General features: G+C 49.2%; 1 protein-coding gene across 2 annotated transcripts in view; it reads left to right on the forward strand.

The window, feature by feature from the left end:
* The first annotated feature begins 9,422 nt into the window (after window positions 1–9,422).
* Window positions 9,423–26,943, forward strand: part of ATRIP (ATR interacting protein) — a 277,614-nt gene continuing 260,093 nt past the window's right edge. Inside the window, exon 1 of one of the 2 annotated variants that reach the window (XM_085624893.1) lies at window positions 9,423–9,643. The gene's annotated coding sequence lies outside the window, so the exon portion shown is untranslated. The remainder of the gene's footprint in view (window positions 9,644–26,943) is intronic. The other variant, XM_085624892.1, reaches the window with a different exon arrangement.

Raw genomic sequence — 26,943 nt, forward strand, 5'->3', positions numbered from 1 at the left:
AGAGGGAGACAGACAAGAGGGTGACAGACAGAGGGAAAGAGAGGGATGGAGACAGAGACAGAGAGAGGGAGACAGACAAGAGGGTGACAGACAGAGGGAAAGAGAGGGATGGAGACAGAGACAGAGAGAGGGAGACAGACAAGAGGGTGACAGACAGAGGGAAAGAGAGGGATGGAGACAGAGACAGAGAGAGGGAGACAGACAAGAGGGTGACAGACAGAGGGAAAGAGAGGGATGGAGACAGAGACAGAGAGAGGGAGACAGACAAGAGGGTGACAGACAGAGGGAAAGAGAGGGATGGAGACAGAGACAGAGAGAGGGAGACAGACAAGAGGGTGACAGACAGAGGGAAAGAGAGGGATGGAGACAGAGACAGAGAGAGGGAGACAGACAAGAGGGTGACAGACAGAGGGAAAGAGAGGGATGGAGACAGAGAGAGAGCGAGGGACGGAGACAGAGGGAGAGAGAGCGAGGGACGGAGACAGAGAGAGGGAGACAGAGGACGACAGACAGAGGGAGGGAGACAGCCAGAGGGAGGAGGGCGACAGAGGGATGGAGACAGAGGGAGGAGGGCGACAGAGGGATGGAGACAGAGGGAGACAGCCAGAGGGAGGAGGGCGACAGAGGGATAGAGACAGAGGGAGGGAGACAGACAGAGAGAGAGAGAGAGAGACACAGACAGACAGACAGACAGAGAGAGAGAGAGAGAGAGAGAGAGAGAGAGAGAGAGAGAGAGAGAGAGAGAGAGAGAGAGAGAGAGAGAGAGAGAGAGAGAGAGAGAGAGAGAGAGAGAGAGAGAGAGAGAGAGAGAGAGAGAGAGAGAGAGAGAGAGAGAGAGAGAGAGAGAGAGAGAGAGAGAGAGAGAGAGAGAGAGAGAGAGATGTGAATTGCCCCCTATGCTAGAGGAAGAGCTTTCATCATGGGAAGTAAGTATTCAATGGTCATTCAAAGGGATGCATCTATTGGAGATGGATAAGCTACAGTCAGGCAGGGGCCTAGTATTCGAGGTAGATGGATCATGCAAAGTACTCAGAGGGGCAAATCTATTCGAGATGCATAAACTACTTTTCGGCAGAGGCTTGGGTCTGGGAACAGATGGGACATTAGAGGTAACAAGTGATGAAGTCCTTCCCTGTGGCTCTTAGCAAAAGCGTCCCCAGTTCTCCCAGAGAGGGAGCGAGGGAGAGAGAGAGATGTGTGTATGCCAGGTCTGGTGGCTCAGTGGACGACGGCATCCACTGCAGGGGCCTGTGTTCAACCTCATGGTCTTAAATTTGCTTGAAAATGCACCATTTGCCCACTTTTATTTCAAAATTTTCTTCCTGGGGAGAACCCCCCCCCCCCCCGAACCCCCTTAAGTGGTTTGGGCTCGCTTGCGACACTCGCTACACTGCCTTACTGTGTCCCAAAATTATGCATCACCAACATGAAGAGTTTGGAAAGTTGTGCTGTATGATATCTGAATACACTGACTGAAAACTCACAGAGAGAATCTCAAATACTGGGTATTGCTTTTATTTACTCACGAGAAAGAGTCACTCGAAGTGTCATCCATTTGACAATAGAATGTCCCTCCTGGGTGGATTGAAACCATAGAAATGTGCCCCAATGGCCAGAACTGCTGACTTTGGTGCTGCAGAACTAGTTTTGAGTCTGACATTGGCTCAACAACCTGTGATTCTGGGCAAATAACGTAATCTGCCAAACCAACATTTGATGTGTCCTTGTGTAATGTAACTGGTGCTCATGTAAAGCGCTCAAATACCTTCAGGTCGAGTTTGCGCTACAAAACTGCAACAACAAAAAACATAAGCGAGCTGCAAACTTGGCAGCTATGCTTTGGGCTACACTGCTGTTCTGTGTGCTGTATGGGATGGTGGCGAGTACTGGCGCCTCCCAGCAGTTCTGGATCTCCAAAGACGTTTCCTTTCTCCCTGCACACTGTGCACTGATGCGCTACTCTAGAAGTTGGTCTGTGATCTCTGGGTTCACCTTACAAAACGGAACGTACCCTTCTCCCTCCTAGGATTGCTGACTCAGCACTGAGGTAAGCGCCCCTGGGGGTCTAGAGTCCCCCCCCACCCAGACTGTTGCCGTCTCTTTCAGCGCAACTGCATTGCAACTTCTTCTCTTGGCTCCTCAAGTGCTAATGGTTTTCCCTAAAGAATCTCCCTGTGGCCCCTCTTCCTACACTGCAGAGGTCTGCTGGTCAACGTGCCTCTACCCGCAACTGGTACACATCCTGCCCTGGAGGCTAAGCTGCGTCAACGTGCCTTTACCTTTAACTGGTTTACTACCCTGCACCCTGTTCTCTCCTTTCACCTTTCTTACTTAAGACTCCCCCTATCTATGTACCATCTCCTCCCTCTGCTTCTACATGCTGTCACTACACCCGCGGCGTTCTCCTCTTCCCATCCACCGCTCTCCTCTTCCAATCCATCATCCGCACCTCACCCTCTCCATTTCATAACTATGTCACTAAACAAGTGAAGACTGGAGTCAACTGCTTCAAGATCATTTGCCCCCTCCAATTTGTCCAAAACATGAGTAAAAAGCTCAAACATAACACCCTTAAACAATTTCCTGATTTGCTTTTTATTGACCAATACCATTGCGGTCGATACAGGAGGCTTAAAACTGACCTCATTTTCTTCAACTACAACTTCGCATCCTGGACTCAGTAACTTCTTCAACATTATTTCCTCTCCTCAATCCCTTACGGGCACCAACTAAAAATCTCCCCTTCTAATTGTTTCAATGGCTCACTCACTATCTCAATCTATAACAACGGCAAGGTCTTGACTCAAACTAAAGACACTTGTCTCTCTTAAACTACCTATTTCCATCCCTGCTCTCCATCCCTGGCAGTTCGATCCCTCCAGATTCTTCAACTAACTCCTCCCTCAATTCTCTCTCGCCTCTCCCGACCCACCTTGACACCAGAAGGCAGCTCTCCGAAGAAGCGGCCTCCCCCTAGCAGACCTGTTCCCTTCCTTCACCCCTGCTTCCCCTCCTCTCAATCTCCCCCTCTCCAACTGGGATGTTACCCTCAACACACCTGCCCAGCCAATGGCCATCACTCTCATTTACCCCCCCCGCACCTTTCTGGAATTCTGAAGAAACCCCCCCCCCACCAGGCTAATCACCCCCTTATCCAATCAATGTTTCCAACAGCCTGACTTCCCAGCTCACACAGTTACTTTTAAACCTTATGCTCTCCCTTTTCTTCCACCCCACCCCACCCTTTCTACCTCACTCCTTCTTTCTTTAATCTGAATCCTGCACAAACCCATTACATCTCTCTTCACCGCCCCTCATCTCTCCAGAAATGCTGCTCGGCCCACTATCCCCTTATGGCAACCTCTACCTTTACCCTCCACCTAGCCTAGAACCATATAAATTCTACAACTACCCTCCAGGTCAATCTTTCCCAATGTGCTTGTTTCCTGCCCCCATACACTCACTTCTCCCAGCCCATGTGTGCTCTCCACCCCTTCCTCTATTCTCCTCCCCCACCTCCTGCCCTTTTGTGACTCCCTTCTATCCCTTCCCCTCATTCTGTCCTTCCACCACAGCCCACACCCTTCTTTTCCTCAGTTATAACTCAATACTTCTTTTTTGTTCAATGTATGCCCAGATAACTTTCTCTCCACCACAGCTGCACAGACAATCACTACCAATCAACATCACTGAGTCTCCACTCTATATTCCTACACCCCAGCACACATTCCTTCCCCCCTCTCCTTGCTCTCCCTCTCAAGTTGAACTCCCTCCTGAACCCATCGAGCCACTTAGCATTCTATGCCCAGCCCTACTCTCCTTGGAAGATAAACTAGGATATCTCATCTCCTCTAACTCCAAGCTGAAGCTACTATCTCTCACCTTAGTGCTAAAATGTATACTTTACCCAAAACCCTAATCCCCCTTGCGAGCACTCACTTTCCTAAATTCCAGAGGAGTACCCTGCTCCCACGCCCCAAGAAAGCCACACAAAATCTGTCCCCAATAGACATTTCCAATTTATTGGCTAGCAACAATACTTCCAACTCTATCCCCCACACCTTTTCCTCTCCAGCTAACTCTAACCATTGCACTATTCCAACCATCTCCCTCGCCCGAACCAAACATCAGCATTCTTCTACCCAGGCACCAACAGTCTTGAACATTATCCCTATTGCCCCTAAAAGCCCCGACAGCTCCTTCACCAAAACAGTAATTTCAGGGTTGTGCTGTTTGCTTGACAACTGCAGTTTTGCAAACAAACACAAGCTAGTTCAATGACACCTCTCATACTACTTTCGATCTTCTGCTCCCCACTGACTATTCCATTACCAGAAAAGATAGAGGAGATAACATTGGAGGGGGCGTGGCAGTTATCTTCAGAAACGTGGCGGTTATCTTCAGAAACTCCCTTCAATTCAAAGTTTTTCCCAACAGCTCTTAACGCACCTTCAAATGCCTTTCTCTGGAGTTTCAGGTACAACACTGCTCCCCTTTCAGGTTTCATGCCATTTATTACCCGCCTGGTGACTGCTCCGCTTTCACAGAGGAATTCACTGACTTACCTAGCGACTGATACTCACAAAGCGATAAACAGATTTTTCTTGGAGACTTTAATCTTCACTGGGGCACTCTGTTGGGACCCAGCTGCCAACAGGCTTGCCACATTTCTCTTAGTAAATGATCTTGTCCAAAACGACACACTTTAAGGGTTCCATTCTTGACCTTGTTATATCCAAAGAAGTTATGCTAACTACTGTTGATCCTATACCAGTAGACTGGTCTGACCACTTCCTCATCCCCTTCTTTCTGCACCCATCTCACTCTGTAACCCTTGGTCAACCTAAAGGGACTACTTCCTGGTTCCGTAACACCAAAAACATCGACCTCAACGTTCTGTGCAACTCAGCTATGATATCACTTCCAATCTTAGACTAAACTCTGATGTCAACGATCTTACCACCCAATGTTTCTCCAGTCTTTCAGTCGAAATTGAAAATGTTGCTCCACTACAAAGTAAAAAGGAAAAGCCCACTCCTACAACATGATTCGATAAATTCCTCTATGAAAAAAGAAAGAACTTGAGGTAACTGGAAAAAACAATCTCCTTCCACCATTAATCTCTCTAATCTCCGTTACGTAAGATCACGCTACCACAAACACATCTTCCGTGAAATAGCCATGCACTTCAGAACCCTCCTCGACTCAGCCAAGAACAGACCTAAAAAGCTATTTGACCTTATCAAAAAAGTACCAACATCTCTCACTCAACCATCAAATTTGACGACCCTCCCAAGAAAGCAGCAGAATTTGCTCTACTCTTTGATTAAAAAGAGAAATTGCTTGTGGATCAGCTCACTCACCCTATCCTCCTTGAGAACCGCAAATCCTTAGCCTTGTGGCAGAACTTTGACATCATTACCGAAGATGCCCTCATCAAAAGCATTCTAGAAACAAAACCTTCTAACTATTCTTTCGAACCCATCCCTATTGACATCGCCATTGACTTCTACACCTACACACTTTCCTACTGGACCAGTCTGGTAACCCTCTTCCTCAACCAAGGCTCCCTTCCTGTTGCCCTTAAAACAGGACAGGTTACCCCACTGTAGTGATCACACTGAGGCAGGTAACACTATGTTTAATGTCTGTTCATCTCCACAGCTTCCAGGGAACAATACTGTCCCTGGTATTCAAACATGCACATTCCATCACCATGGCAGTGACATCAGAGAGACATACAACCAGAGCAAAGGAGAAACTAGAGAGAGACCACTATACCCAATTCGTTAATAAACCCTCCTCTGATGTGAATGATCTCAACAACTTCCGCCCTATCACCAACTTCCCTTTTCTTGCAAAAATTACTGAAAGCTGTGTAGCGAAGCAACTTTCCCAACATATCATAGATAACAACCTTCCTGACAAATTCCACTCTTGTTTCATGCAAGGCTGCAGCACTGAAACAGCCCTGCTACAAGTGATCAACGTTGCCCTGCGAGTACTTGACCGTGGTGAGACTTGTCTCCTGATCCTTCTTGACTTATCTGCAGCCTTTGACACTGTTAATCACAACACTCTTCTGAAAACTTTAAATCAAAGAATACATTTTGAAGGCACAGTGTTCAAATGGTTTGAATCATTCCTCTCGGGTAGATCTCAGATGATCAAAATAGCAAACTGTCTCTCTACATCAATGGCAGTAAGACATGGCATCACTCAAGGCTCGATCCTCGCACCCACTCTGTTCAATCTTTACAGGGAACCGTTGGGAAATAGTCTAAAAAACTGTGGGATCCATTATCACCTCTATGCTGATGATACCCAAACCTACCTTAAGGTGTCTTCTGCAAACAACACCTCAATCCTCAACACCACTCAGCTCCATCAAAAAAAATGTCAACTCATCAACTAATTCTGAATCCTCCCGAAAACTGGATTCCTTCTTCTTTCTACCTCACTTTCTGCTCCTTCTGTTCAATCATGGATGGACAATCTGAACATACTTAACAACAAACCTATTGTTGTCGACAGCACCAAATACCTAGGCGTCATACTAGACATAAGGCTCAACCTACATTCCCATATCAATATCACCGCCAAGAATGCATGTTACCAACTGTGCCTTCTCTGGGGGTTCGGCGTTTCTTTCCTGAGCAAGACCTAAAAACCTTGGTCCAATCACTGGTTCTCTCCAGATTGGACTACTGCAACTCTCTCCTGCTGACTTCCCCAAAACCCACCTTTCCGCTCTAAAATCCATTCTCCATTCAGCAGCACGTTTCATATATGGAGCCAAAAGAAATTATCACATCACACCCATATTTTTTAGGCCTTGCCTACGCAGCGCGCATGCGCTGCTTTGGAGTGACCTCTTGCAATCACTCCGGACTTTTTGGGAAACACGTGCATGTTCTGCACTGTTTCCAATGAGCACTCGTGCATGTACGGCGTTTACCTTGCGGGAGCGCCATCTGTTTACAATTATCGCGCTCGCTTCTGCAAGGTAAACGCTGTAAATGTGCTCGCTGGCTAGGGTGTGTGGGAAAACCCCTAGTCACCGGAACAATAACTCCTGGCAAAATGTCATAAATATATATTTAATACACTATAGCTCGGCTGCTATTTTCCCCTTTTTTTTACAGCCTCAATTATTGCATAATTTTATGTCTGGGTCTCCGATCGTGGGCTTCCCTCTTGGAACAGGGGCCGTGTGATGCTGTGATTAATTATGGTATAAAAGAGTCCGCTCGGAAAAGGGTAGCCGTCTCTAGATGTGATCTTTTAATCTCGGCTGGCCACAATTAAAACAAACGTTGCCGTATAACTCAGCTATCCCCCTTTTGCATATAAAAAAAATATGGGTTGCTGCTATAACAAATTATGGCTGGGAAACACTGACCCATTAATAGACTGTGGACTGATTTATAGGTTATTGTTCTGCTGCGCAGTCACGTGACGGCGGGCGGCCAATGGGCGCGCACGCTGGCTCCAACTTATTAGGTGACTGTACTTCTCGCTGGCTCCAAGTTGTTATATGAAATCTGTAGTTTCATATTTTTTTCCTGTAGGTCCCGCTTTGTCGTGTGAATGGCGATGTCGACCTCGGGGACTCTTTGCAATTACTATGTGGACTCTTTCCTCCTGCACGACAGCAAGGAGCTGGTGCAGTGGAGGTATGCAGCCGCTGCGGTGGCCGCCGCCGCCTCGGGTCACCTGGCTCCCCTGGGCAGGCAGCCGGGCATGGGGGATCACGCCGAGTTCAACCCCGTGCAGCTTCCAGTCCAAGAGCCCCAGTATTAATATTTTCAATAGTGTAAACTTCACATTTGACTTCTTTAGATTTCACCCGAGCCTACGCTGCCTGCAAACCGAACCAGATACTTCTTTTACTTGCTGTTTATTTGGGAATGTATGCGGCTCAACTTAGCACAGAAGCCTTAAGCCCCCGGCGAGGATGCTGTTTCGTTAAGTCACAACTGTGCATAATAGATGGCTGGAAACCAAAATATGCAAAAGCACAGCAAGTCAATCTTTCTCAACACAACGAGGATGCAGAATAACACACCTCCCATGCATCAGGCCTGCACCGTGGGCATGTACGATTCAGCATGGACTCGCCTCTCCAAAAAGCACATTCTCAACTAAAATCTACTATCGGAGCTCTTCGGCCTCCAACTGGCCACATGAATCCTGCGTCCCTCTCCAGGCTCACTGCTGTTCACTCTCTACTTGAATTGTTCAATGGACTACCACCCACCTCCTTTTAGTTATGTGGTATTAAGCGGACTCTGTTATGATGCCTCAAGTGTTTCAATGCCTCCAAGAGGTGATATTACCAAGTAATCAACGAGAGATGCACATTTAGAAGTGCTGTACACAAATATTATTTAATCAACAGCAGGTCGAGCTCTGGGGGTGAATAATGCACCTGCAGGAACAGCAAAAGGGCAGCGCTGGTGTAGTAAATGGACTCAAGACGGCTGGGAAAAGCCACATTTACCACATAAACAACAAGCATTGGCATAGCCAATAGGTCTCACCTTTGGGACCTTATAAGTGTTAAGCCATGCAACAGTTGATTTTGTTGCACCAAGGATATTGTGCTGCATAACTAAATACTTATAAGGTCCCAAAAGCGAGACCTCTTGGCTATGCCAATGCTTGTTTCTCTTGAAGCTAGGTCAATTTACAAGACTGCCAATTATCACTAACAAAGCCGCTATCTGGCGAATAAATTCAAAATCTAAGGCGGCTCTAGACCTTCATGCAATACTGAAAACTTACTGCTCGAACCTCCTACTTTCAAAAGGGAAAAATGTATGGCTCAATCTTGCTCAACAATGCGGCTAGATTTTGTAACTAGCTTCTTCCAATCCTCCGAACCACGGCCTCTATCTGGACTTTTCAAACAGATCTTAGAAATCTTCTCTTCCAAAGACACTTCCAGGAATAATTCAAGCCATTTCATGACCCTCACGGCCTCTTGGCATTCACTTGAGCTCAACTTTGTAAATATGTATTCTATACCTGTATTAACCTAATTTTGCTACCTTGAATTTTTTAAAATAATTCTGATATGTAACTTAGCGTCTAAATCTCCTTATGTAACTTACTTGGCTCTATTGTTAAGCGCTCTGACACCTTTAGGTAAGGTTCGCGCTATATAAAACGCCATTAAATAAATAAATAAAGCTATGGAAGACACATGATACCGCTGTAGTTGGCACCATCACAGTGCAGTATCCTGGCTGCAGACCGGTGCTGCTATACTATTTGTTTCCTATCCATATAACGCCAGATGTACGATTCCGTCGTAATTCCGCTTTCTCAAAGAAGAGCGATTCTGCAATTTACGGAAATAGTTCAGGACGTTCTGGGGCGTTTGCTTCCGGGGTAATAGGACGGTGCGTTTCAATAATATTTCGAGCTACCATTTCCGGGGTGTAGCCCTTTCTTTTAGTAACCAATTGTAGGCTTTATGCTCAGAATGAGCTACGGCTGGCTGCTCCCTTCGGTTGCCGCCATGCACTCCGGCACATACAAGGTTTCCGATTGGCTTTCAATGTTTTCAGTTCTAGAAGTGAAGTAGAGTCGCTAGCAAAATCTGAATGACAGGATTTTTAAGATCCTCCGTCTGGAGGTAAGTTTTTGAGTTATCAGGTGGCTGAGTCGAGCACATTTATTGTGTGGCACGCTGCACTAATTTGTTAGTTAACATGCTATAATGGGGTAAGATTGGTGTATTATGGTAGTGCATTGGATTGAGAGGAGGCTGTAGGAGCGCTAAAGGAAATATAACCAACGCCAATCGTTGTATTTTTTTGTATAGTAAAACAGGTGGCATTTCCTTTGTTTGTATCTGGTTAGAGTGCCTTTCTACTGTCAAGTGTATCCCACTTTCTCACAAATAAATCTAAGCACTGATCGGTTTCTGATTGCCCCTCTGTGAATTTTCCGTTACTAGATCTGTGGAAAGGATAGTGGCCTTTGGAGTATCTAAGTCACTCCAGTTCTCCCCTTCATCTCCTTCACACCACTTCAGTTTCTCACTGTTAGCCACTTGCGCCATTTTCTTTAAAAATCTTCCCATTGTCTTTTGATTCTTTTTGCATATACTTGTATCGTCCCTTCACCATGCTTGCACACTCACACATCCACTCTCCTCCCCTGTAAATGTAGAATTGTATTTTCTTTAATTTTGTGCTGTCCGTATTTCGACAGTTATGTACCAGCTTTACATTCTTTCACCTAAAATGATCTTTGCAATTGGGCTTTGTCAAAAGTGTCACAATTGCTGTGCGCACTGCAATGAGGCTACAGATTGGATGATCATGTAGTCGAAACAACTTGGTGACTCGACAGGCACAATAAAAAACTCTCACTGACTTAAGACTCTACTCCAGAGCTTTCATTCGTTTCCCAACATGAAAACCCACCACAACCTGAAATCACCAAGCCTCCTAGAGGTGACTTAGTAAGTAGTTTGCGCAGTATGGGGAAAAGCATATGGTATTAGGGAAGGTTGTATGAAGAAAAAACATGTAAAGAGGGACTGCATTACTTAAATAGATTAGCTTAAGGGAAGGATATACCACTGTTTTGTGTGAACTTAAGGGAAGGATATACCACTGTTTTGTGTGAATTATGATCATAAGGAAGAGAGAGGGCTATATACAGTGTGGGTGAAAACAGACATTTTGGAATTGTGAGAGTGAACAATGAGAGAAGAGGAAAGCAAGCGAGGGTCAGGCAGATGAGGGGGAAAAACATTTATTAAGAAAAAGAAGAGGATCAAAGAGGAAGATGAGACCGAGAAATAAACGGGATACAGAAAGATGCTGAGGATGGCAGAGAGAAGGAAGAAAAGAGAAAAAAGGTAGAGGGGAATACAAAAAGTGTGGTAGAGGAAACAGAATGAGAGAGGCAGAGATGATTGGCAAATGTAGGAGAAAGGAGGGAACAGATAGAGAAAAGGCGAGCTGAGAGAGGAGGAGTTTGAAAAGGGTGTGAACAGAGAGATAATGTTCAGGTCAGTTTATAGCTTGCATTTCAGGGCGTTCAGTTCTTCTTTTACAGGCCTCGAAAAATGTATTCGCCCGCCTGCACTGACGTGCCAGAATTTATCGCGGAGCTGGCAAAGAACAGGTGTTCTGTTAATTCAGAAAGTGAATGAGCACTAAAGATGCCTTTATGTCTTGTTTTTACTGTATCATGTTTGCTGTGCGTTCAGACAGAGGTCAAATGTCAGTTTGTCTTTTTACAAACTGCTGATTATTTTATTCTGGAGAGATTGGTGTTTTCTTTCTCTGACTGTAAAGTTAAATAATTTTGTAAAGTGAACTGTGGTAGTCCTGCTGGAGTATAGTAAGTATGAAAAGAAAGGTTGTTCGATGTCAGGTGTGTTTATTTTGTTTTTATTTTGTAACCTTGTTTATTAGTTTGTTTTGCAGTTTAACAAGCATATTTGGTTTGTACAACCGATCAAACATTACACTGCATATCGACTGGTTACATAGGCATTACTATACGTCTTATCAAACATAGTATCTCTTGTACTGTGATTCATTTTCATTTTGCCTCTGTTAACTGCTTTATGTATCATCAATGCGCTTGGTCTATTATTTTTTATTTCACGTTAGGTTGCGAACGCGTGTCATGATGGCAGCTGTCCGCTGTTGGGGTTTGCCATGCATGTCTATATTACTACTTATGTTCGAACTATTGTGCTGTTGAACTGTGGAGGCGGGCTGTAACTGAACAGGGACAAAATAATACATAATCGGGAATAGGTATGAAACATGATGCTTGCTCCTGTGCACCCCGGACCTCACTTCCCCAATGTTGGTGTGTGTGGTTTGCGTTCTAGTGGTGATTGCTGTTGTGGTGTGGGATGCATGTATGGGTGTGATTTTCCTCTCTATTCTCCTGCAAGGACCTGTACGGGTTGAGGCTCAGCCTCCTCTGTGGTTTGGGGTGGGGTATCAGCACTTTGTGGGGGGGGGGGGGTGTTAGAACGGCCAGGATTGTGTCCCAGTTAGTGGCGAGGGAGACCTTTCGGAGTCCTAATGTGTCCTTACAACAGAGTGCAACACTTTCCGCCCTAGCCCAGGAAAGCATTGAGTTTCTCCACATTCCTATGTTTGGGGAGGTCAGGGTGCTTCAAACGTTTGGTAATCAAGCGTTTTGCCACTGCCATTCCGAGGTCAAGAAACCTGGAGGTGACTATTATTGCGGTTCCTACGGTATAAGTGTAAAAGATAAGTATGCCACTCAAAAAGAAGGGTGCGGCTATTGCATTGTGTCAGTGTGTCTGCCACCACTGTCCAATATCCAGCTAGGATGGGGCATCCCCTTAGCATGTGTAGTAGGTCTGCTTCTTCACGTGCACATCTGGGGCATGTAAAGTCCTCACATTTAAAGTATTGATTAATTTTTGTGGGTGTGAGAAATGCCCTGTGTGTAATGTAAAATTAGATTTGGTACAGGCGTGCATTCCTAGGGACTTGTGTCTGAGGTCCACTCCGGGTCTGTGAGCTGACAGCCCATATCTGTTTCCCAGTGCTTGAGGAGGGACGATAAGTTGGCTCCTGTATGGTGTCTGAGTGATGCAGTAAACCATTTAGTGAGGTGTCTCCCCGTCCTATGAGGTGTAGATTTTGTATTGTGAGGTGTGTCATTGGCTCGGTTAAGTATCCTCATTTTGCTGTGAGTGCCTCCATCAGGGAGTGATAGAGTAAGAACCGTCCGGGGGGCAAGTCTGCCTCCGCCACCAGTGTCATGTATGGAATTAATTTGCCTTCGCAGAATAGGTCTCCTATGTCTTGCACCCCAGCCTCATGCCAGTCTTTTAGCACTGTTGCCGTGGTGATTTTAGTGCCTCCGGGCGTGCCCTCCAGTGGTAAGGCTGGTGCATATGGAGTTTATTTGCAGGTGATGTAGAGTGCTCTGCGGTAGCATCTATGTGCTACTGTCAGTAGCAGTGAGTCTGGCGGCTTGGTTTTTGAGCAGGGGGCAATCGTGCTGTTACTTCTGTGGTAGGTAGGGGTGGCTGCATTGTTGCTATGTTACCGTTGTGGCGTTTTGCCAACCACCTGGATATCCATTGTAGCTGAGCCGCTAGATAGTACTGCTCTAAGTGTGGGACTGCTAAGCCTCCCTGATCTATAGGCAAGCAAAGTTTGTGGATTGCCACCCGGTGCCTGGAGTTATCCCATATGAAATCTTTCATTAGCATTTCCAGGGGGCGGGAAAAGGATGGTGGGATGTAGTGCGGGAGATTAGTGAAATAATATAATAGTCGTGGCATTGTCACCATCTTTGGTAAAGCTACTTTCCCTGTCATTGACGATGGTAGGGTGTTCCAGAATGTCGATTACGATTGGATTACAGTCCAGACCCTGCCTAGGTTTCCGTCCTGTAAGTCCGTTGGATTCCAATATATACAGAGTCAGAGGTATCGGAATGTGTCCGCTCAGCATCGGACTCGCGTCCCGTTTGGTACGTAGCTGGGGTCCTCGCATTGTCCGCTTAAGGGATATAGGCTGGATTTAGAGGCGTTGACGCACAGCTCTGATATAGAAGCACAGTTGTCTAAAATCTATGCCCGGTTTCGCGGAATGTGATGTATGTCTCTTATGTATACCAAGAGGTCATCAGCATACAATGAAATTATATGCAGACTGTCTTTCAGTAGGATGCCGTTGTTTACCCCAGACCGTATTGCCTCTGCTAGTGGCTCAATAGCCAGCGAGAAGAGTAGCGGGGAAAGGGGACATCCCTGTCTCGTCCCCCTCCTGATGTTCAGCAGGTTTGATATGTAGGGGTCTGTTTTGACTCTCACAGTGGGAGTGCTGTATAGTAGCTTAACCATACCTAAGAAAGAGTCTCCTAGTTTGTATTTGTCTAACGCGGCAAATAGGAACCCCCTCTCTAAGGAGTCGAATGCTTTTTCGCAGTCCAATACGAGGTAGCCCTCTCTTGGCCATTGGGTGGTCGAAGAGGTGGTGATCCTGAAAAATCTCCTGAGATTTAGAGATGTGCTTCTCGAGGGTAAAAACATATTCTGGTCTGGGTGAACCAGAGTAGGGACCGCTTGTGCAAGCCGGTCTGCCAGTAGGTTTGCTAGCACTTTGTAATCGACATTGAGAAGAGCCAGTGGCCTATACGAGCCTAGATCAGTGGGGTCATTTATCAGGTTTTGGTAAAGATACCAAATTGGCTTCATTCATTGAAGGAGGGAGACGACGTTCACTTATGGCCATCTTCTATAACTCATGCAGATAAGAAGTAAGTGCAGTAGAATAGGCCTTGTAGAATTTCGCAGGGAATCCATCTGGGCCCGGGGTTTTGCCGCTTCCCAGTGCCATTATTGCGCTGTGGATTTCCTCAGTCATGATAGGCTCATTCAGGTGTTCCCTCTGTTCCGATGTGGCCTCTGGTAGTTGTATCGATGCTAAGAACAGGGCGATACGGTGAACTTTCTGCGGTCTCCTGGATTGGTATAGTGCAGTGTAGTGATTCGTCAGTGCCTCATGTATCTCGTCTTGTGTGTGTACAGTCAGCCTTGCGTCAGTTCTCAAGGCAGCTATCGGGTGGCCTGCCTGCTCCTGCCGTATTAGCCATGCTAGCATTTCGCCAGCGCAATCTGCAGTAGCTTGTGTGCGCGCTGATTGAGCTGCATAGTTGTGGCATCAGAGCTGCTCTAATAGGTCAGCGTGCTCTGCCCGTAGTTTACCTAGTTTCCTTCCACTCCCTTCTGCCTGTATAATCTCTAGGTGCAATAGCTGCCTTTCAACACTGCTGAGTGCCGTGTTTAGTTGTTTGCGTATACTCCTGGCAGCCCCTAGGAAATGCCCTCACAGGGTTAATTTGAAGGCGTCCCATTCAAGGATACTGACATTAGTGGAACGCTTATTAATCTCGAAGTGCTCGAGTATTGCTGTTACTGGCGAGGCACGGAATGGTGTACCTTCTAGCGCTTTTGGCTGCAGGCGCCATGTAGGGATCTGGGGGAGTCTTGTATCCCATGTGAGCTGTAATAGTTGGGGGTTGTGGTCTGAGTGTGTGCGACCTAAGTATTCTGTTTGTTTGATGAATGGGAGAAGAGCCTCTGACCCTACGAAGGGAGCCAACCTAACATGCAAGTAGTGTACGGGAGAGTGAAATGAGAAGACGTGTAGTGTCGGGTTAAGGGTGCACCAGAGGTCTATCAGTGCCCAATTCGCAAGCCAGTCCGACAAGGCCTGCGCATTGGAGGTTGCTGTTGGGCGCATTAGGGGTGGGTACGATCTGTCTTGTTCTACGTTTAGTACAGCATTGAAGTCCCCTCCCAACAACCAGGGTAGTCCACTCCATTTGGCAAGTACCCCCGTGAGTTTTCTAAGAAATGCGGCTTGGTCCACATTTGGCGCATATATGGTGCCAATTAGCATCTCCTGTCCGTTTAGCTTGCCTCTCACAAAGACATATCTCCCTTCAGGATCTGTGACCAACTCTTCTGCTGTGTGTGGAACACCTGCGTTAATCCATATTATCGCCAGCCCGTGCCTGGGATGAGTCATTTGTACTATATACTTGCCATCGCCTGCAAAGGCGGTCTGCTTCAATCTGGGTTAGATCCGTACCTGCAAGCAGGTGTGTTTGGAAGTCACTTGTTTTATAACGCAACATTCAAATCGCTTGTATTAAAAATTGGGTCTCTAGTTGGCAGAGGTTTGCACCTTATCCAAGTAGGGACCACAATCCTACTCTGCGTAAGCTAGATACACACTTTCAATTAACCCTTGCTCACCCTCTGGTAGCTTGGCAGTAGAAGTCGAGATATGAATTGTAAAGAATAATTGCAAAAATAGTGCTTTGAAGGTAATTGCACTGAAAGGCTACTTGAGGTCACGAGGGACCAGGGTAAATTCAAAGTTCAGGCCGACCGTCATTGAGGGCAGGCCGGCTGCAGGACCCACACAGAGTCAGCTGAAAATGTACCTTAGATGGAACAAAGTGTCATTGTCGAGAGTCTAATGTGTAGGTTACAATTCATGCAGTCAGGTCGATTCCGAGCTGCACAGGGTTGTCTTCAGATCGGCACAGTGTTGAAGAGCACTGCGCAGGTTCCAATCGATGTGCATCGGTTTTGTAGAAAGATTCACATTGTAGCATATCTCTATAGCAATCTATTTGTACATGTGTCATGCAAATATCTTGAATAAGAACAACCCCCCCCCTAGCTCCCCCCACCCGACCCCCAGCATCGCACCACATCCATGGATTCCCCACCACAGCCCCAAAATCCCACAGCCGCATCCCATTGTGGTAAGCTAAGTCCCCCGGACCTCCCGTCTTGCCCAGCGTCCCACCTTCACGGCCAGGCTTTCTACACTTCTCCATAATTAATCCTCTTCTTCCACTGGCGGCTCCAACCACAGCCCCCGGTAATCCGCCCACCGTTTCCATATTTTATAGTGTTTGCGTGGACATCCTCGGGCTACATATATGGGTTGTTCCAGCCCCATACAAAAATCTAGGCCGTTTTTCCATACTGTGATCGATGGAGCCCTAGGCGCCTTCCATGCCCTGGCGATATCCCGCTTTGCCAGCGTAAGGCCCAGCCGTAGCAAGTGCCGCTTATATATGTTGCCCCCAATGGCCTCCATAACATGCAGCAATGCAAATCATGGCGTGCGCGGGATCTCCCACTCCAGCACCTCGGCCAGACAGGCAAGTACCCCCCTCCAGAATCGGTCCAGCGCTGGGCAGTTCCACGTTGTGTGTATAAATGTCCCCTCCTCCTGACCACACCAAAGACAGTCCGGAGCAGTAATCAAGTCCTCTCGGTACAGTCTGACCCGGGTAAAGTACACCCTGTGTAGGTATTTAAATTGTATGAGGCGCAGTTTCATCGCTATAGCTGCCTCCCTTGGGGCTAACAGGGCCTCCCTCCAGTCATCCTCATCTAAGGCACCCACGTCTATTTCCCAATCTCCCCGCAATTTCTGAAGCTTCGTGGAGCAATGAATCACCAGGACCTGATAGATCATGGAGATTTTTTTGGTCTCCAGATCTCCCATAAAAAGCTGCGCGTCCAACGGGCTAAACTCTGGGAGTGACGTCAGACCCTCTAGGCTGGGGGACAATGCATGCCGCAGTTGCAGATATCTATAGAACTGTGATTGGGGCATAGAAAATTCCCTCTGCAAATCCTGAAATGATTTAAGTGTCGTACCACTCATGACATTTCCCAATGTCGAGATGCCTATATCGTCCCATCCACGGAAGCCTCTCCGCGCCATCAATTCTGGGAAGCGCCCATTACTCCAGAGGGGGGTCTCTTCAGTTAAGACATTCCACCAGCCCATCCGACGCAACGCCTGCCGCCAAATCAGGAAAACCACACGTGTGGCCGACGGTAGGCTATTGCGCACTGACGCCGAGTACAGGATAGCATGTATTGTATTGGTTCCCATAAGCATCCTCTTCAGCGCATACGCCGGGTCTCCTCTATCTCCATACCACCACTCATTAAGAACAAGGAGGTGCGAGGCCTGATAGTAGGATAGGACATCGGAAGACGCAAGTCCTCCGCAATACGAAGATAGAAAACACGTTCTAAGAGCCACTCGCACTTTGCCCCCCTCCCACAGAAACTGCCCCAACACTGAGTTCACCTGTCAGAACCATCGAGGCGGGATCGGGTATGGATAGTTTTGCAGTTGATACAGCAACTTGGGTAGTGCCATCATCTTAAATATTGCCGACCTGCCATACAGCGTCAAAGGCATCCGAGACCAGGTCTTGAGATCCGTGCGAATCCTTTCCCATACTGGCGCTACATTGCGGGCCCAAGAGAGCTCCAGAGTCTCTGAAAGGAACACCCCCAAGTATTTCAATCCTCCCACCGCCAGCGGAATATCCCGTGCCCACGCACCGGGCAGTCCACCAGCATCCACAGCGTGGATTTGGAGGGATTCATATATAATCCCGATATCTCTCCAAAGATCTGCATGATTCGTAAGAGTCGCGGCCCCGATGTGTCTTAACTCCGTGAAGAAGAACAGGACGTCGTCAGCATATAATGCGATTCTGTCCGACACCTCCGGAGACCACTCAAAACCCCGGATCTGCGTATCGATACGCACCCACGCCGCCAATGGCTCCATGGCCAACGCAAACAGGTACGGGGACAGGGGGCATCCCTGTCGCGTGCCCCGTTGTATGGGAAAGACAGGAGATGTCGCCCCCGCCACCCGAACCGCCGCCGTCAAGTCTGTATAGAGGGGCTGGAGATAAGACAGAAATCTCGGACCCAGATTGAGTCGGCGCAATAAGGCAAACAGATAAACCCAGCTCAAGGAATCAAAGGCCCTATCCATGTCCGCCAGCAGTAATGCCGCCCCCTCCCCAGTCTGCCGAACCGCCGCCACCGCCACGTGCGCCCTCCTTATATTGTGTCTAGTGGCCCTCCTAGGCATGAATCCCACCTGATTTGGATGTATAAGAGTCGATATATGGGGCAAAAGACGATTAGCTAGTGCTTTGGCCAGGATCTTTGCCTCTACGTTGAGGAGGGAGATAGGCCGATACGAGGCCCGTTGATCTGGGGGCCGGCCAGGTTTAAGAAATACCACCACCTCTGCATGTCTCCAGTCTGGGGGAAGCACGCCCCTCTCCCTGGCCTCCTCCACTACAGCTCGGTAGTAAGGGGCCAGTTGTGTGTTATAGCGTTTGAAGAATTCACTCGGAAAACCATTGGGCCTAGGCGCTTTCCCTGAATTAAGTTCCCCCAAGGCCGTGCTGAGCTCTTCCTCCGTCAGTGGAAGGTCCAAACGGTCCCGCGTCTCATCCGATATCTGTACAGGGGGTAGGTCAGCTAGGAATTGCTCTATGGTGGCCGCCGGCAGGCACTCCCGGGGAGCATAGAGCTCCGCGTAATAGGCAGCAAAGCTGTTGGCTATGAGGGGTGGATCCGTGATCGGAGCTCCTGTATCATCTAGTAAGCCGGGAAGGGTCTGAGCGTGAAAGGCGCCCTGGCATAGCCTGTAAAGCATCGTCCCGGACTTGTCCCCCCACTGATAAATCCTGCTACGCGTCGCCAGCCAAAGCTGTCAGGCTTCATCCATAAGAAGGGCTGCACATGACCGTTGCGCTTGGAGCAGGTGCCTCACCCACCGTCTTCCTCCCTAGCTTGTCGCTCGAGTGCCTCAACGGAGGCCTCCGCTCGCATCAGTTCGTCCCTGCGCTTGTGGCGAGCCGCCGAGCACCAGGAAATGTCCACCCCACGTAAAGTTGGCTTCAAGGCCTCCCACAGGGATCCCACCCTTGACACCGATCCCTCATTAGAATCAAAGTAATGGGCAATAGCTTCCCTCATGAGAGTACTATAGGCTGTATTCTGTAGGTGCCATGGTGACAAACGCCATCTAAATGGCTGCCGCCCTCTGCCTATGGCCAGCTCAAGGGACACTGGAGAATGATCTGATAGGCCGCGGGGAAGAATCTCCGCGAGTACCACTCCACCTGCTCGCGCCCGGGGAAGAAATATATAATCCAGCCTCGTGAAGGTAGCATGGACCGCTGAAAGATACGTATATTCCCGCCTATCTCCGAGGGTCCACCGCCAAACATCAACCCAGTCAAGACTAGTCACTAGGGAACTGAGTTTCGTGGGGCCACCTCTCCGCTCACTGCCGTCCCCTCCGCTCCGGTCTCTGGCCAGATCCATAACATCATTCCAGTCCCCTCCCACGATAGAGAGCACATCTGGCATATCCGCCCAGAGGGCCAATACCCTCTCCACAAAGGACCACTGCAAGGGGGCGTACACACTACCCAAGATCACGGGGACTTCCCCCAATCGTACCCCTGAGGAATATATAGCGGCCCTGTGGGTCAATCCACTGCTGCGTGTGCACATATGGGACCCTACGATGAACCAGTATCGCTACCCCTCTAGACCCCCTCGCAAACCCTGCATGAAATATCTGGTGATAGCCATATCTTTGCAAACATGGGGTCTTCGTCCCCAAGAGGTGCGTCTCCTGCAGCATAAGGATATCTGCCCGCGCCCTCTTAGCCTGATGTAGTATTGCCCCTTGCTTAATTTTATCAAGTGCCCCCCTCACATTCCAGCTTATTATTCGGAGGGTACCTGGGACTCTTGTGACCCCAATCTGTTCGCTAGCCATTGGGAATGAACCTCATCTCCCTCCCCCATAGAAAACTCCAGCTAGATGTAGGACCAATGTCGGAAACCCACCATGAAAGTGCGACGCGGAACCAATAACTATCCCCCCCCCAAACAAACCCCCCACCCCATACCTCAATAACACTGAAGCATCTGTCGCGGCGGGGCAAGCACCCACCTCCCAACCGGGGAAGTGGCACCACCCCATCCAATGGATCCCAAACTCCCAGCCCATGTTCTTCAGGCCAGCTCCCGACCCGGACTAGCCCGGCCGAACACCAGCCCACCCCTTTGTTCCCCCGACCATCACATCTCAAGGACTATGATAAACACATTAGGGGCCCAAGAAAGCCCCCTCCAAACCCCAGCCCCAAGCAACAGAGTTACAGACGTCAATGTCCATGCCCCGGGTCATCTCCTGCCACGGCCCCACCCGACCCCGAGCGCCGCCTGGAGCGCGACCGTCTGTCCCCCAACCGCTGCCGTCTCTTCGAATCCTTCCGGGCCGCCTCTCCAGAAGAGGAGTCCGACTCCCTGCCAGGAGGCGTATGCACTAGTTTCCGCACAGTCTCGTCAGCCCACCTGAAGACCTCCTCCGGAGTATCGAAGAAGTGAGTATGGGACAGATACACTACCCGCAGGCGAGCCAGAAACAGCAGAGCATATGGTAGTTTAAGGTCTCGCAGGCGGGCCTTCGCGGCCATGAAGGACTGCCGCTGCTGCTGCACCAGACGGGTATAGTCAGGGAATATCGAGATGCATGCATTTTCATAGTGCAGTGGCTCTTTAGCCCGGGCCTGTTTCAGAATGGCATCCCGGTCCATATAGTTCAGGAATCTCGCTATCACAGGTCTCGATCGCGCCCCCGGTGGCTGCTTCTGCACTAACGGCCGGTGGGCCCGCTCCACCACGAAGCAACGTGACAGCGCGTCCGGCGGGAGCCAACCCTCCAACCAGTGTGTAAGGAAGCGTTCCATATTACCTGCCTCACATCCCTCCAGAAAGCCCACAAATCTCAGGTTGTTCCGCCGGGCCCGTCCTTCTGCGTCTTCCACCCGAAGCGCTGCATCTTTTCCATGGATGCCATTTTTTGCTTCAGCGTGGTAACCTCATCCTCAACCCCTGAGATCCGGGTCTCCGCCTCTGTGATGCGAGACACTGCATTGCGTAGATCTTGGCGCAGCAGTGTAACATCCGACCCAACCGCCCGATCTTGGCATCCAACATATCTCTGGATTGAGTTATGGCCGCCATCAGGGCCGCGTTATCCGGGATAGTCTCCGATGGACCCCCGGTCGCGCCAGCCACCGCCCCGGGACCAGTGACTTTATCAATTGGGCCATGGCGCGCGGAGCCACCACCTTTATCCCTCGGCATGCCTTTCTCTGGGGATCTCCAACCAAATCAGTCCCAGTGGGGCCTAACGCCGGAACAGCCACCACAGGCTCAAGAAGTTCCCTCCAGGGGGCCAAGTTCCACGGACCCACGCCGAGGTAGGTTCACAGACTCAGTACAGTCCTGCCAGATGTTGGGCGACCTCCCCGAGCTCCCCAGACAACGATCGACCAGGAGCCTCCAGACCGGTCACCTTCAACAAAGCCATCCCCCAGGCCCAGGGCCACAATGCGCCACCGCAACTCGGCCGATCTCACCAGCAATGGCGCGCCGCTATGGCAGTCCGCAGGGTCCCAGGCGATGCCCCGTACGTGTCGGGCGCCCCGATACCATCACACTCTGCTCCTCCATCTAGGGGCAGCCCTCCGATCCATCGCAAGCGTCACTCCTCCTCCCTGCTTACCTCCGCGGCCCGATCTGGCCGCTGCAAAAGCGATCACTGCTCCGCCTAGGCCGGCACTCGCCTCCAGAGGTAGGCCCTCGCCTCTAGTCTGCCGCGAGTATCTGTCCACGCGTGGTTAGCCTCCTGCACGCGGGTGAGGATCAGAACCCAGTCAGGCAGCGTCTCCGTGGCCCACCATGTCTAGGGGGCCCTCAGCACCGTTACTCCAGGCCGTTTCTCCACTACTCCAACTCTCAGCCAATGGGACCCACGTTGGTGGCCGTGATGACTCGTAGCGCTGCTTCTCCGCTAGTCCGCTGCGCCTCAGTGCGCGGCGCCGGGGCCAGTCCCCGCCATCGGGCCCTCCGCTACCGCCACCACTCTCTTGTCGTCAGGCCGATCCCAATCAGCTGAACACCCGACCCACAGTGGTGCGATCGGCCCCGTCACCTCCTCCACTGCGGATCTCAGGCCACCAGCGTCACTCGCCGCCAATCAGGGCCGGGCACACCGCGATCCGCCGCCGCCAGGGGCCGTCCGGAGGCAGCACTCGAGTCCAGTGCTGCAGCAGCGTCTGTAGGCCCGGGCCGCGCGCGGCGCGACTCCACCGCCGGTAGCGCACCCAGGCACCCAGAGCTCCGTCAGTCAGCTGTGCGGGGGGGAGATGCCCCTACACCCCCTTCCGACCCAATGTGTGGCTGGGGGGACCAGGATATGTGAGGATATTGCCGCGGGCTGGATGGAGCTCAGCTAACTCGCGTCCGCCATTGCAGCTCGCTTAGCCACGCCCCTGGGCTGCTTACTTTTGACAGGGTAGCTTTTCTTCTGGTGGCCAGACTGGGAATGAGAGTTATACCCTTTTCCCTGTGAGTTGTTATGGGGGCCTTTAGAAAACTCTTTATCTCGCCCCTCCTTCTGGTGGGGAAACCTGACCACCTGTTTGGGAGCCACCCCCACCCTTGCTGCCTTCTTGGACACTCTGGTGCTGACCCAGATGTCTGCATCCTCAGACACTTTTCTGGGCTTTGTGAACTTGCTGTCAACTAGGTGTTGGCATAGTTCTGGAAAACATATATCAAGCATGTGCTCCTCTAAAAGCAAGTTGAACATCCCTGAATTATCATTGACTTTGCTACCTCTCACCCAGCCCTTTAGTGCCTTGCTGGAATAATCCTAGAAATCCACCCATGTTTGTGATGAGATCTTGCAGCTGCTCCTGAATCTGAGCCTATACCTCTCAGGGGTCAGTCTAAACTTGCTGACTAGGACGGCCTGCATTGCAGTGTAGCATGTCTGGTCCTCTACCTATTGTGTAAGAAGTGTGAACCTCCCCATCGTGGACATATACCGCCACAAACTACCGCCTCAGAACTCCTCTGGGTCCTTGCGCACTCTCAGAGCTACTTCACAGTCTTCAAATCATTTGTTTATGGCACCCCCACCATATAACGGCACCAAGTGCAGGCCCTGATAGGATCCAGGCTTGATTACGCCAATGTCTTGTATCTGGGCCTTCCGAAGTTTCTCCTCTCGCGCATGCAGATTGTACAGAACTCGGCTGCTCGGGCGATCTTTGGTCTTGGTCACCGCGCCCATGCGACCGGTCTGCTGCAAACTCTTCACTGGCTCCCTATCCAGAGGCGCATTGAATTCAAGACGCTCACACTGGCTTTTAAGACCCTTCAAGGCACGGGCCCTCGCTATCTTAGGAAGAGGATCACTTTCCATATGCCAGCCAGAGCCTTGCGTTCCGCGTCCCTATCCCTCACCACGGTTCCAGCAATCAGGCGCGCCCGTATAGGTGGACGTTCCTTCAAATATCTCGCGCCCCGGGCTTGGAATGCCCTCCCATTATCTTTAAGAAAGAGTGAGAGCTTGATGTCCTTTAGAAAAGAGCTCAAAACATGGCTATTTTGCCAATAAGTTTCACCCCCCCTGTTAGAGTTCTGTGGTTTCGGGTCTGACAGCGCCGGGACACTCTGCTTGAGTAGCTGAGCGCTTAACAAAACCCCTTATAACATAACAAACCCCTTATAACAAGTCCTTGGAATTCTGACTCTGGACTTACCAGTAGACACTGCCTCCGTTGCTGGACCCCTCTCTAAGGGCTTTGAAGTCCAACTCTCTCATGCTGAGCTCATGGGACATTTTTCTGTCTTCCATGGTCAGCCTTATATCCTCTAGAGCTTGCTCTTTCTCAATTTTTAGCAAAATCCTGTTCCTTCTCTTGTTTGGCAATGGCCTGCTCTTTCTCCAACTTCAATTTTGCAAGCTCTAGCTTCAACTTTCGCTCCTCCCTTTTTATGCTCCAGCTCCTCTGGGGACATGTTCCTTGACGACACATTGCTGCCTACTCTGCTGTGGACTTCCAGTCCTATTAGGAGTTTACCCCCCCACATCAGTAGGCTGCATAACAAGACCTCCATCTTGGTTGTGCTCTAATTCCTCTTTCTCAGAATCTGATCCCTCCACCTCAGCCGCTTCTCTTTCTGGATGGGCTGCTGCTCATGCTCTTAAGGCTTTCTGATGCTCTGCCTTCTTCACACTTCCTCTATGGAACACCCTTTACTTCTGGCAGAGCCTCTTAAGCTAGGCCTCCAGGTTGGCCAGCTCAAATTTTTGATATTGCAAAGTAGGCCCACAGACATTTTAGAGAAAATGGGTATGGGGCAAAAAGACGTAAGGAAAAATCAAATGTGTCAATCAGGGAGAATTGAATAAGATTCATATTCGTCTTAAGTGCAGAGTTGTAGTGAACACTGAATTACCATATGGTATTTCACAAACACAAGCCCTATCCTCACCGCTGATCACCAATGTTAGAAATTGGGATTCTGGTTGACAGAGGTTTGCACCCTGTCCAAGTAGGGACCACAGTCCTAATCAGGGTAAGCTTGAAAGAGACTTAAAATTAACCTGTGCTCACCCCCTGGGAGCTTGTCGTAGAGCAGTCAGGCTTAAATTAAAAGGCAATGTTTAAAGTATTTGCAACACACACACACACACACACACACACACACAGTAACACAATCAAACACCACAAAAAGATTCCACCCAGGTTAAAAAAAATAGAGGATATTTATCTGAGTAAAACGAGACTAAAATTAAAAAAATCTAATCAGTAGAGTAGAGAGATGAATTTTTAAAGAATAATTGCAAAAACAGTGCCTTGAAATCAATAGCATTAAAAGGCTACTTGAGGTCACGAGGGACCGGGGTAAATCCAAAGTTTAGGCCTACTGCGATGGAGGGCAGGTTGGCTACAGGACCCACGCAGTGTTCGCTGTAAAAGTACCTTGGATGGATCAAAACGTAGTCATCGAGAGTTTGATGAGTTGGTTGCTGTTCATGCAGTCGGGTCGATGCGTTAATGTTGAGCCTCGCTGTGGGGGCCTCGGATCCGCCCTGTGTCCATCATCGAGCCACGCAGGCATGTCTTCGGAACGGCTCGGCGTCGAAGGGTACTGCATCGGTTCCAATTGGCGCAGTGGTGACGATGTATCGGTTTTGTAGAAAGTCAGCTGCAGAACTCACTTTTGAGGCCCAGGACTAAAGGATGCACCTCAGGCAAAGTGGGACTCACAAATGGCAGAGCACAGCAGAAGAATTGCAGGAAGTCTTTTGAGTCACTGAGGCTTCAGAAAACAGGAGCGAAGCCAGCAAGCCCTTGGAGTCACTCTAGGTTTAAGTAAGATGGGTCCAGTCCATGTCCTCAGGAGTGCAGCTCGGCAAAGCAGAGAAGTGGCTCCTCAGAACAGTCCGTCAAGGCAAAGTGGCAATCCTACCAGTACAACAGTCTTTACATTTACAGAGTTCTTCCCCGGTCCAGTACTGTAGTGATTTGGTAAGATCAGAACCCCAGTACTTGTATCCAAATGTGCCTTTGAAGTGGGGGTGATTTCAAAGCAGCTCCGTGAAGCACACAGGTCCCCTTTCATCCCAGCCCTGTCTGCCAGGCTATCTGTGGAGGGGTAATCAGTCATTTGTGTGGGGACAGGCACAGCCTTTTCAGATGCGGGTGTGAGCCTCACCCCACCCCATTTCCTGCCCAGGTAGGCTATCCAAATGCAGATGAGGCCTCTGTCACACCCACTCGTCCTGTGTTTGTGGCTGTCTAGAGGAAATGCACAAAGTGTAGCTGTCACCCAGCCCAGATGTATATTGGAGACAGGCTGCAGGCACACAGCGCAAAGTTAAGAGCAGAGAAATGTCCACTTCCTAAAAGTGGCATTCCTAAAATAGTAACGTCAAATCCAACTTTACCACTAAAGAGGATTTATTATTAGGATTCCAAAGATGTTAAAGCTTATTTAGCTACTCCTTTCTAATGAGGAATTACAGCTTTAAAGTGTTTTAGGGAATTCACAGTGCTAGCCTTTGATAGGAGTAGCCCTCATAGTAGTGACAAACTAATTTACCTGTTTGTCACTAACGGGAGATGTAAAAATTAAAAGCACATGTCCTACCTTTTACTTACACAGCACCCTGTCCTTAAGGCTACATAGGGGTGACCTATGTGTAATAAAAGCGGAGTTTAAGCAGGGCTCCACAAATCCACTTGCCCGCTCGCATATGCGAGGTAGAATTAATGAGGACGAGCTATTTTTAGGTCCTACTCGCTCTTTCTGGCGAGTAGGAAAACAAACTAACTTTTATCCTCTGTCTTTAAAAACGGAGCAAATGTGACAAGTTAACAAGATTTAAAGGCATTTTTATTACTCACAAAGCTAATGAGCAATAAAGATGCCTTTAAATCTTGTTAACTTGTCACATTTGCTCCGCTTGCAGAGACGGAGGTCAAGTAGGGTGAAGTTAGGTCGAGGACATTTTTGAAGGTACTAGACCTGCAGGACTAGTACAATTTTTTGGATTTTTCTAGCCCTGGTTTAAGGCTTGGCAAGGGGTTTTAAATGCCAAGTCAAAGTGGTAGTAAACTGCATACACTTGCCCTGCAATGGCAGGCCTGAGACAGGTTTGAAAGGCTACT

This window comes from Triturus cristatus, chromosome 9 (assembly GCF_964204655.1).
Source record: "Triturus cristatus chromosome 9, aTriCri1.1, whole genome shotgun sequence".
Lineage (NCBI taxonomy): Eukaryota > Metazoa > Chordata > Amphibia > Caudata > Salamandridae > Triturus > Triturus cristatus.